The 13,055-nt window shown below is 37.6% G+C and overlaps 1 pseudogene; it reads left to right on the top strand.

Moving 5' to 3' along the window:
- Positions 1 to 11,715: 11,715 nt before the first annotated feature.
- On the top strand, positions 11,716 to 12,074 carry LOC108532796 (60S ribosomal protein L36a-like; annotated as a pseudogene).
- Positions 12,075 to 13,055: the final 981 nt, after the last annotated feature.

Genomic DNA, 13,055 nt, shown 5'->3' on the forward strand with positions numbered 1-13,055 from the left:
TCAAATGATGCATGAAATAATCAAGGCATGAAAGAATCCAATCATGGAGAGAGGAAAGGAAAATATGATAGAAAAGTAGGCAAAGACACAATGTACAGTATCTATTACATAGTTTGATTTTATTTTATATTTTAAAATAAGAATGAAGAAACATGTGCCCCCAAAATAATTACTTTCCCGCCTTTAAATTTCTAAATGTAGAAATTTGGAAATGCTAGAAGAATAGCATAATGTCATTCTGGTTCTTCATTTTAATCTAACGCCAATAGCAAAGACAGTAGATGGTTGACAGAAATAGTTAACTTAATCTAAAATATACATGAGAAGATCAAAGCCAAAAAATAGTCAAAATAATGAAGGAAAATAACAAGGTGGGAAACCAGATACAAAGATTTATTAACAAGATACAAGGATTTATTTTAAAGGCTACCGATGAAAACAGTGTGATTTTGACTTAGTGATAAACAAATAGACCAAATTGAAGAGAGTAGAACTCTAAGAACAGACTGATGGCAAGGTAGGAACATAATCCTTGTTAGATCTGTCATTGCAGATAAGTGGGTAGAGGATGGATTACTCAATGGGCAGTGTCTTCTACATTTGTTATACATATGGGGAAAAAATAAATTACAATTCTGACTTTTCACAAAATTTTGTGGATAAACCGCTTGAATGTGCAGGGCAAAACTATAAAACATTAGAAAAATATGAACTATTAATACATGTATAACATAAGAGAGTAGTTCTTAAACAAAATGTAGAGAAATAATAAATATGACTACATTAAAAGAAATAAATGCCACCTCTGAAAACCTACCACAAACAAAATTAAAAGACATACCACAAACTTAGAAAAAATATTTGTGGTATATTTATCCAAAATAGTATTCTTATCTAAAATTGTGAGACTCTCAATATGAAAGAGATAAGGAATATAGTAGAAAAATGGATAAATGACTTAAGCAGGCACTTTACAGAAGAGTAAACACAAATAAACTGTGTGAGTGACATAAAAGTAATTCAATCATCTATGTAATTGAAAGTTGTTTTTAAGGTGCAGTCCCTTAGGGCACCTTATGAGAGCATTTGAAAGTTCTCTGTTGAAAAACTCACATTGTTCCAGGCCTCAGAAAATGTGCATGCATACAGTTGCAGGAAAAATGAGCAGCTCACAGGAAGAAAACTCACAAAACACCCAGAAAAATAAGGCATATAAGCTTGTCAGCAGGAACAATCGATATCAAAATCAGAGCCTAAAAATTAAAGATATTGAACTTAGGAAATGCCAAAATAAAATGTTCAGTCTTTTATAAATAATTCATTTGAAAGGCTACAAAATATGAATAAGGAATACACACATTTTTTAAAAGAACTTTAAAAATAAAGAAATAGGTAATTGATGGATAGGGCAGAAATAATGTGATGAGATGGAAGATTTTAGATGCAAGCAGGAGTAAAAAGCAAAGAAAGCAGTACATATGGATGTATAGAAAGAAATATTTACTGGTAAAACATAATAATTCTACTTAAAGTATTGTTCACAAAAGAGTAAGAAACATGATTAACTTTAGAACGTAAGTATTCATTTTAAGATGTAAAGTCTACACACTGAAATATAAAAGGAATATATAATTTACAACAAATTTATTGAAAAATACAAAAACTACGATAAAATATTAAATCATTCTAAAGGCAATGAAAAGAGAAGAGGAAACATTCTTAAAAGACTGGTGTTGACAGAATGTAGAAGATATCTAGGAAAGCCTACAGGATGTTGGCCTTTCGCAAAGTGCAGGAGTATTATCAACACATTAGGTGCGCCATCAAAAATAGTCCAGGGCCTATGTGAGGTGGAATTACACGGGTGATCCTCCTGGTGATACTTCCTCAGGGTGACGTTTTAAAAATCACAAAGGACAGCCCTAAACAAGATAAAATCAATCAGGGGAAACACGTGCACTAGCCAGTTATATCTTAGAGAAAGTGTTGGAGTCAGGTTGAGAAGAGTACTAGTTATTTATTTATTCATTATCTATTTATATTGGTAAAGGGTGATACACAGGGACAGATATGGATTGAAAGTGAAATGAATTTTACTGAGCTTTCAAGTTTAGAACTCATGTCTACCATATATCTCCCATTGATAAGGATATAGTCAGCAAAAATAATCAAAATATTTTTAATATATTTCGGTTTATGGGTGTAAGCTGGGACCACCACTGCTCATAAGATGCAACCCAGAGCAACTCCTATATTGAGTTGGAAGAGAATACAACAGCTTTCTCTTCCATGACAACACAGAGGCCTACACAGAGGCCTATTTCTTCAAGGGTACCTGAAGAAATGAGGATAAGTAGAAGGAAGGGAAAGATTCTTTCTTCATTCTCCAACTCACTGTATTTCAGTCCACTTTTCTTTTAGTGTTGCTTGTGTGATATGAAACAGTTTAATCTCCTGAGTTCAAATATTGTTGTCCACATCTTACCTGTGTGGCCTCACGTCAGTTATTCAGTGCCTTATTTTCATCATATGTTTGTTCCTCATCATAGTTATACTACCCACCATCTAGCCCTATTGAGAGCATTACATGGTTCACAATATAGATGGTTTACTTATCACAGTGACTGGCCCATAGACAGCACACAATAAATGATTACTCTTTTTGTGGCTTACAGACAGTAATTTACTATTTCCAACATAAAAGTGACCATTCAAGTACGTGAATGCAGTTTGACCTAACTCTCAAATGTGTGCATTTTATGTATCTGTCGCCTATTTTATCTTTTCACTTATATAAAAGTTACAATCCAACTTGTTAGTGGATAACAAAATAAAAATTTAGCTGGTAATTTGCAAATTATTTATTATGAAATTTAACACATTTAACTTCATTTATGCTTTTTTCCTTGATGTTATAAAGACAGCTTTAAGCTGGATATTAAGGTTAGAAGTGACCAAGTTATAATTAAGTTATTGTTTTCCAGGTAACAAGTATTATTAGTTTTTTGCCTTAAAATGCTAGATTTTTGTTTCTTTCTCTCTTTTTTTTTCTTTTCTGAGACAGAGTCTCGCTCTGTCACCCAGCTGAAGTGCCGTGGCGTGATCTCGGCTCACTGCAACCTCCACCTCCCTGGTTCAAGCCATTCTCCTGCCTCAGCCTCCTGAGCAGCTAGGATTAGAGGTGTGTACCACAACACCTGGCTAATTTTTGTATTTTTAGTAGAAGCAGGGTTTCACCATATTGGCCAGGCTGGTCTCGAACTCCTGACCTTAAATGATCCACCCACCTCGGCCTCCCAAAGTGCTGGGATTACAGGTGTGAGCCACCGCACCCAGCTTACATTTTTGTTTTCAACTTTCAGCTATGGTTTCCTGTAGAAAATCTGAACTTTGAAACATCTCAGATCATTTTAAAAGATTATACAGAAGGCAAGTAGCTCTTACATGGATAAAAATATTCACTGGCTTCATCTGAACTTACTATTGTCACACTTTCTTCCAAATAATCAAACTCACCACTCCAGTGCTTTGGTCATGGCTTGGTTAATGAGGATATACCTAACAGAGATCTTGAAAAAGAGATGTATTAAGTTATTCCAGAAATACATTTTCACAAAACCAAAAGGAAAACAAAAACCAAATGAGAAACAAAAGACAAAAGTACATTTATTTCTATTTATTGCTGAATTACATTTAAGTTACACACATTTTTTTTTTTAACAGGATGTTAAAAGGAAATCATTGTTCTAAAATTTCTGTCACACAGTATCTTAATGCCTTTGGGAAAAATGTTAGGTATTAGTTACCTAACAATTTTTAAAGCAATTATTAAACAAAAGATCACTTAACCTAGCTTCTGATGATTTAATTATTCAGATTCAATAAGGTCCATTGTTGCGTATAGTATCTTATGATTATGACTAGAGTCTAGTTAACGTGTAATTACTTGGTTCTGTGCAAACATCAGAAAGTTTTTCCTTTTTGTATGCATTAGGAATTCTTTTAAAATACTGAATAAAGCTAGAGTCACCTCTTCTGGGGGAGATGGAAGATTCATTCACTAACCATATGTTCTATACTTTCCAGAATAACTTCCTGCACTACAGAAACTGAAAAGAAATGAAAACTACAATTGTTCTTGTAGTTAGAAGTCTGCATACAACTTAGTTTCTATCAGTTACCTATACTTGCTCTGACTTGAATTAGAAATAAGTTGATAGCAAGCAAGGTGTCCATTTTGCAAGTGCTGGTTAAAATGGGAATGCCCTCAGAAGATAAACACGTTTTGTCATAATTTCTTGTAACCCAGTGAGGCAGGAAAATAGGGTCTAGAGGCAATGAACCTGAGGCTGATTCATGCTGACTTCCTAGAACTAAATCAAAAGGAAAACCCCAACTTTCCATGCACAAGTAACAAAAGGAACAGAGGCTACTCCCTTTGCAACCCCCACCCCACTTTACTGCATGGCAGATAAAAAAATTGAAAGTACTTCTGATTGGTCCCATCCCCAAACTAATCAGACTGATGGTAGGTCAATTCTTCATTTGCATAGGAGTATAACTTTGTAACTTCACTTCAGCCTCAATGTGACCAGTCAGACTGATCACAGGCCATTACTACATTTCCCTAGGGTTTAAGTCAAGTAACCAATGGGAAACCTCTAGAAGGTACTTAAACCCCAGAAAATTCTGTAACCAGTGCTCTTTAGGCACTTGTTTGGCCAACTCCCTGCCCTGTGGAGTGTACTTTCATTTCAATAAATGTCTGCTTTTGTTGCTTCATTCTTTCTTCGTAAATTTTGTCCAATTCTTTGTTCAAAATGCCAAGAACCTGGACACCCTCCACAGGTAACATCAGATCACTCATAAGGTGACATGTTTCCAAAACCAACAGTTCCTGTGATAGTTTTCTGCTACCCAAATTTAGCTAAGGTGATTTGTTTCTACAAATTGGTGCAGTTGCTTTGTGATTTTGAGCTTCCTGGCTGAGGCAGAGGAAGCAGTTTTCTTTATGAGCTAGTGTGTTGTGTTGTTCTAAGAGTCATCCACAGAGGCTGAGCGTGGAAACTGCTCCCGTGGTTCATCCAATAATTTTGTAAGCCTTTAATTCCATGTATTACGTTCTATATCTGCTTAAACTGTCAGGTGTACTTTTGTTATCTACAGCTGAGTTCAAACTGATGTAGTATTTGGTACCAGAATAGGTTACAGACAAGAATAACATCCTTCAAGTGCTTATTGAAGGCACCAGTGTTGTGGACTGGTGGCAGTAGGATCTTGAAAGTGACAGGCAGGTGAAAAATTAATCATGAATTGATTCCAATGACCACTGCTATTTAGAAAGTTGTAGATTTCTTTGGCTGGGCGCGGTGGCTCACGTCTGTAATCCCAGCACTTTGGGAGGCCAAGGCAGGCAGATCATCAGGTGAGGAGTTCGAAACCAGCCTGATCAACATGGTGAAACCCCATCTCTACTAAAAATACAAAAAATTAGCTGAGCATGGTGGTGCACTCCTGTAATCCTAGCTACTCAGGAGACTGAGACGGAAGAATCACTTGAACCCGGAAGGCAGAGGGTGCAGTGAGCTGAGATTGTGCCACTGTACTTCAGCCTGGGTGAGAGAGCAAGACTCCATTTCAAAAAAAAAAAAAGAAAGAAAGTTGTAGATTTTTTTACGCAAATCAACATGGGCCTGAGGCGGGATGTGTAACTACTGATCAGAAAGAAGTGTGTACTTCTCTCTTCTCTGTACAGATATGCAAAAAAATTGCAAAGTTAGTGTTGCCTTGGGGGATATCAGTCACTTTTACCATTTGTCACACGGATATCAACTCCCATAGTCTCATAATTGGCTAAAATGAGCCAGACACAAAAGGACAAATGGTGTGTAATTCCACTTACGGAAAATACCTAAAATAGGAAAGTTTATAGTGACAGAAAATAGATTAGAAGTTCCCAACGGCAGAGGAGAGAGAAAATGGTGAGTTATTGTTTAATAGGTATAAGGTTCTTCTTTGGGGTGATGGAAAACTTTTGGAAATTGATAGTGGTGATGCTTGCACAACATCGTAACTATAATTAACATCATTGAATTATGTCCTCCAAATAGTTAAGAAGACAATTTTATGTACTATTTTAGCATAATAAAACATTTCTAAAATCAAGGCCCTTCTTAATGTTTTATTCTGGGCCTTTCTAGCTAGAAGAACTCTTGGTTCCTGGGTAGTTCTATTTTGAATCTATAGAAGTTCCTTCAGTAGGTGATACCTGGATTCTCTCACTGGAACAGGTGTGACTGTGTATCTTAAAGGTCTGGGAGTTGCCTGGAGGACCTACACAGACCTTAATAACAGAATCTGTCCTTGAGGGCCATGGATGTTATATTACTTCCACACAATCATTTCAGGACTTTCCAATTTGAAGAGTCTAAAGAGATAACACAAAGATTATCACAGTGCCAGCTGGGCTCCACATTCCAAATTCAGAAAACAAGGTAATTCTCTGCCTATAAAGTAATTATCATATGCAAATTTATTTTTTCAAGTTTCAATACTAGGGTTCATTAAAAGTCATAGAAAACAATAAGTGGTATCTAAGACAATGAAAGTAGACAGAAGAAACCTTTTAGTTTCAGCCTATTAACATGCCTATCAATAAGACAGATCTTTTGACTCTATAGATTGTGTATTTAGGTTTACTTTTTAAATATCTTGATTTATTCAACAAGCACTCATTTTTTGCCAGTAATGTTCCATCTGATATTCCCTGTAAGAGCTTAATTTTGCCGCTATGGAATTAAGATATATGAGAGAGGGAAGAAACTCATGTAAACCTTCATTTCCTTTTCTAAACTATTATCTGGAACATTGCTGACTTCTTGCAGTGTCAGGAAATTGGAACATTAGTAACCTCAGGTATGAAGTTCCCATTTAAATTTTGTTCTTTCCCTTGCAGTTTATCTAATTGTCTCAATTCCCTTCTCTTCTTGGACCCTGTGTCACAGATGTGCCTGTCTCTAAGGCTGTGTCTTAAAGGTGTGGGAATCCACTGGAGGACCTATACAGACCTTAATAACATAAATTGTTTTTATTCTCCAGCAACTGCAACATCTCCTGCCTCCCTGGGATAGTCTGCATTTATCCCCCACAGTCCTTTGTGTATGCATATGATAGAAATGCCCAAGTACTCCTCAAGCATTGATTGTTGGAGCCTGCTGAAGGTATTTTCCATTCTTAGGGAGAGGTCTTTCTGGTAATTTTTAGCTGTTCACAGTGTTCCTTGGAAATAATAATTTTCATTTGTTGATACCTGACAGTAAGCATCAGAGGAAAAGTTCCACTGGAATTCAAGAGGTTTGTCTTTACTCAGTTTCCAATTATGCTGTATTTTCCTTTTATATTCTACAAATTTGATTGATTGCTTGTTTTAAGGAATGAGGTAAATTAAGCTCAGTCAACGATCTGACATGCTTGTAGCTCTGAGACAGCTGAGGAACAGGTGGTCTAAAATGCATAGCCCTCTCAGTTAATTTAGTGGACTCACTTGAATCTAATTCTAAGAAAACCCATCAAGCTGTCAATCAAAGACCCCTGAGTGAAGAGAAGGCAAAGCAACAGGATTAAAGTAAAGCAATTATATTCGCCAAGCAGAAGACTTTATTTCATGAAAAGAAACAGCAATACCAACAGATGTTCAATTGGATCAGCTAAAGTTTGTGTTTGTGTTTACATTTGGATATATATATATATATATTTTCCCTATGGCTTTTCTTAAAAAGTCCATAGAAGTGTTCTATTTTACTTTTAAGACCAAATAAGCCACTATATAATCTCTGTTCACTGGCTGGAGTTTGCATTTTTCTTTACTATGATGGGTGAAAAGTTTTCTGCTTTAAAACCAGGTTCTTGGCATTCTGTGAGTACACATGATTTTGATGTGTACTCTATTCTACATCTGATGTCTTCTATTCTGCATCTATTACAGCCCTAATATTTATTAAAACTCCTAAACACCCAAGATAGGTGACATGTATAACGTCTGACATAAATAAGTTCTAGAATGTAAAAGAATGTTTTGTGCAGTAGGAAGTTGAAAAGAAGCAGCCCAGTAGAATGGTCAAAAGATATGAAATGAGGGGGTTTCAAATGGTTAATTATTATCAGGAGATTCAACATTGGTTAGCAGCAATCAGAAATGCAAAACTGTATTGATCTGGATTGGTTACTGTATGGTAGATGCACCTGACAGTGATAACCTGCGCATACCCTAAGAATGATACTGTATGGCAGAGGCACCTGAATGTTCAGATTTTGGAGCTAAGGAATCCAGGAGTAGCCAACCTGGAGATCCATTCCTTATCTAAGAGGAACATCTGTGTCTCTGGCCCAGCCCCTGGAAACATGCCATACTAGAGATCAAGGCCCTTTGTTACGGGTTAAACGAAGATTGCCAGGTGGGGGTTGTTAGGGGGAGAGTGTTAAGTGAAAATTTTGTGTAAACTGAATGCTTTCTGAAAGTGGTTGCAGTTCTTCTGCCCAGCCCACCACCACTGGACTCTCTCCCCTGTATAGAAGCTCTTGGCCGGGCGCAGTGGCTCACGTCTGTAATCCCAGCAGTTTGGGAGTCCAAGGTGGGCAGATCACGAGGTCAGGAGATCGAGGCTATCCTGGCTAACATGGTGAACCTCTGTCTCTACTAAAAATACAAAAAATTAGCCGGGTGTGGTGTCAGGTGTCTGTAGTCCCAGCTACTCGGGAGTCTGAGGCAGGAGAATGGTGTGAACCTGGGAGGAGGAGCTTGCAGTGAGCCGAGATCACACCACTGCACTCCAGCCTAGACAACAGAGCAAGTCTCAAAAAAAAAAAAAAAACTCCTGATAACAGCCCATGTCTCATTCTCTGGGTCTGGGTCTCTTATATGGCCTCTTGAACCTGGTGCCATCCTGTTAGAGTCAATAGAGTTTTGACATGACAGTTACACACCGTGTTCTATTTGTAAAAATGTATTGAGATGTACACATGTATACTTTTCTGTATGTTCCTATTTCAATAAGGAGTTGAAAAAGGATCAGAAAGTAAAAGCAGTAAACTAACACCTTAAAAAAGATGTCAATTTATACCTTTACAGATTGGCAAAGATTTGAGCAACTGAAATATCCAATATTGTTAGAGTTGTAAAGAAATGTGGTATCTTCTGCACTCTTAGTGGGAATATAAATTGGTACCCTCTTCTGAGAGAGAAAAAAAATCTGGCACTATTTAGTGGAACTGAGAATGCTCAAACTCTAGAACACAACAATCCCACTCCTGGATATAACAAAAAAATATAATTTAGGATCTCAAGGAGAAATGTAAAAGATAATGAGCATAAATGACAGTTCCTTAAATTTGATAGTAAATAAGATATGCACATAAAGTGCCTGGGATTGTGCTTTTCACCTATGTGGACCACATACATACATAGTAACTAATGTGGCAGGGAAATGGAGAAGATGGAGATGGGACATACCTTGTTGGATGCAAGATGAAATGCAAAAATAACTGAACTCACCAAGTTAAATATGTTTATGAGTAAATGACATATTTCTCCCTTGATTCCTAGGCTTGTGGAAGAAACAGTAAAAAAGAAAAGAGAAAAAAAAATTTGCAGACGAGGAAGTTCATGATAAAAAGGTGATGAAGCTTGCCTGAAACAATTCAAGTTTCCAAAATGTCTCTGGAGCCACAGGAAGCCTCAGAAAGCCATCCTTGCAGACGATGTCCTGAAAAGTCGCTGAAGAAGACAAGGAATTATGAAATGACAGAACAAGCAAAGAAATTATATTCAGCTGACATAGGGAGTGGGCGAAGAGTAATGAAAGAAGAAGGCCTGGAAGCTGGAGATAAATCAATGAGTGAATTGGCTGAAGAGCGAATTGGGTTTAATAATTATCATCCCCTCCTCACGCACAAGCGCATCAAAGTAGTTTTGTATTCTTCATCAGAAAGATAACCTCCCCAAATTTTATAAACCTAACAGAGAAACCCAAAGTGTCCCATCTCTAGACTCCACTCCAGACAAATGTCTTTTATTTTCTTTTTTAGTTTGTTTTGTTTTATCCCATTTATGTTGAAAGAAAAGACGTTACAGGTGCCATCTGTCCAGCTGCATCACCTCTAGAACATTGCCTGGAGAGATCATAGAGGATTGCTATATCCCAAGGATTAACTAACTCTCCCATAGTTTCATTTCTTGCCCCTTACCTTTTCCGTACAAAATGCATGCTGTTAGGGATTACTGGAGAAGGAATTCACAGCAGAAATAGCCAAGGAGACAATCTTGCCTTCACCCTGAGTCCCACACAGGATGAAAGAGGTAATCAGAGGCAGTACAGCCTCTTAGACATGTGTAGACTATTGAATTAATTACACAGTTCTGCTTTCTCCTGTGTGTCTGGAAATCAAATCCAAAAGAGCTACAAAGTCTTTGGAGAGGACACCACTAGGTCACTAGCCAGATTCACATTTTATATCATAAGGATTGATTTTTTTTTTTTTACCTGGGATTGCATAAGGAGACCATTGAAACCTACATAATTGTTACATTTGGACAGGTTTTCAGCATTGTAAAGACCACGAAAGCCCATTTGGCCCCCTGTAGGGTCTTATTATTGCAGTCAGTTAGCTAAATAAATGTGTAATCTGTAACTGCTGGCATAAATTACCTATTTCACAGCCTTCTCCAGAGCATGAAGAAAATCAGAGAGAGACATAGAAATTCTTTTTTGTAATACCATTTACTGTGGACAAATTGATGAAACAGCCTATGTAGCTCTTTCATTAAGCAAGTGACCCCTGAAGGGGAATGCACAGCAGCTGGAATTATTCAGCCAATCAAGGCAAGCAGGTGTAGATGTGACCTACTGGACTTCGCAGCTCAACTTCACAGACTACAGATGGGTTAAACTCTTGCTGTTTTCTCAAAGCTTGGGCCTGTGTCAGCAGCAGCAGCAACAGCATTGCCAGGGAGCGTTTTAGAACACAGATCCTTGGGCCTCACCCCGGACTCACCCAAACAGAATCTGCATTTAAAGATCTCCAAGTGATTCACGTGCAATAAAGATTGAGAAGCATTGGTTTAAAGATGTGATACTGAGATGACCAAAACTGCTCCCAAGGCTATCTGAGGTCTGAGTTCACCACTGAGACATGAGGAAGAAGGACATATGTAGTATATTTGTTTACACGGACTCTGGAATCAGAAAAAAGGGATACAAACACTGGATCAACCTTTACTAGTTCTATGCCCTTGGGTAAGTTGTCAGTCTCTTTACTTTCAGGTCCCTTACCTCTAAAGTGGGATAATAATATTACTTTCTTCATAGGATTGTAATTTTCTTGCTAAGCTCAGAGCAGGTTGCCTATAAGCCCTCAATATCAGTTATCTTTCAATAGTAGTATGATTCGAAGGTATAGATACTGATGGCATAATCTGGGAAAGAATAATTGAGTCCAACCACCTCTGCTGCAGACCTTGATTATCCCTTGATTATAAATACTGCTGCAGGGTTCTGTGCTTGCTCTGCTTGCCTCCTCTTGGCTCAGTTCTCTGCAGGAAAACATGGATTCTCCCATGTCAGATTCTAATACATTTCTCAGTTCAACTGATATTGGGAAAGAGACCACATTTTACAACATGCTAAGGTCTTAGATGCTGAATAAAGTAAGATAAAGAAAATGTATAGGGATCCTTTCCATGCCAATAGCACTCACGCAAACACGGTGAATGTTCCTAAAACCTACCGGACTTTCTGTAAGAAGTGGGGCAAGTACCAACCCCATAAAGTAACACAGTACAAGAAGGGCAAGGATTCTCTGTAGGCCCAGGGAAAGTGGCGTTCTAACAGGAAGCAGAGTGGCTATGGTGGGCAGACTAAGTCGATTTTCTGGAAAAGGCTAAAACTACAAAGATTGTGCTAAGGCTTGAGTGTATGGAACCCAACTGCAGATCTACGAGAATGCTGGCTATTAAAATATGCAAGCATTTTGAACTGGGAGGAAATAAGAAGAGAAAGGGCCAAGTGACCCAGTTCTAAGTGTCATCTTTTGTTTTATTACTGTATTAGTCCGTTTTCACACTGATGATAAAGACATATCTGAGACTGGGCAATTTACAAAAGAAAGGTTTAATTGAACTCACAGTTCCACGTGGCTGGGGAGGCCTCATGATCATGGTGGAAGGTAAGGGAGATGAGGATATGTATAATAGGTATAAACATACAGTTAAACAGAAAAATAAGTTACAATGTTTGATGGCAGAGTAGGATGACTAGAGTTGACAGCAATATATTGTATATTTCAAAATAGCTAAGAGGGGACTGCAAGTGTTTCCAACACATAAAATAATAAATACTTGAAGTGATGGATATTCAAACAACCTGATTTGATCATTATACATTCTATGCATATAACAAAATACTAGATGTACCCCATAAAATGTACAAACATATGTCGATAAAAAAGTGAGAGAAGGGCCAGATGGGTGCAGTGGCTCATGCCTGTCCCATCACTTTGGGAGTCCGAGGCAGGTGGATCACTACGTCAGGCACTGGAGACCAGTCTGGCCAACATAGTGAAACTGTCTCTACTAAAAAAAAAAAATAGAAAATTAGCTGGGCATGGTGGTGGGCACCTGTAATCCCAGCTACTCGGGAGGCTGAGGCAGGAGAATCACTTGAACCTAAGAGGCAGAGGTTGCAGTAAGCCAAGATTGCAACAGTGCAAGACTCGGTCTCAAAAAAAAGAAAAAAAAGTGAGAGAAGACATTTATTATAGCACATATAACTAACAAATGGCTATGAATATGTAAGGAAGTTTTATAAATCAATAATAAAGTATAACTTATTTTTAATTGGCAAGATACTTAAATATTAACTTCATAAAAGAGAATACTAAAAATGCCATAAACATGAAAAGGTGGTCAATCTCATTCATCATTAAGGGAAGGCAAATTAAAAAGACAATGAGGCCGGGCGCGGTGGCTCAAACCTGTAATCCCAGCACTTTGGGAGGCCGAG

Source organism: Rhinopithecus bieti, unplaced genomic scaffold (genome assembly GCF_001698545.2).
Source record: "Rhinopithecus bieti isolate Rb0 unplaced genomic scaffold, ASM169854v2 scaffold_10524, whole genome shotgun sequence".
In the NCBI taxonomy this organism is placed as follows: domain Eukaryota; kingdom Metazoa; phylum Chordata; class Mammalia; order Primates; family Cercopithecidae; genus Rhinopithecus; species Rhinopithecus bieti.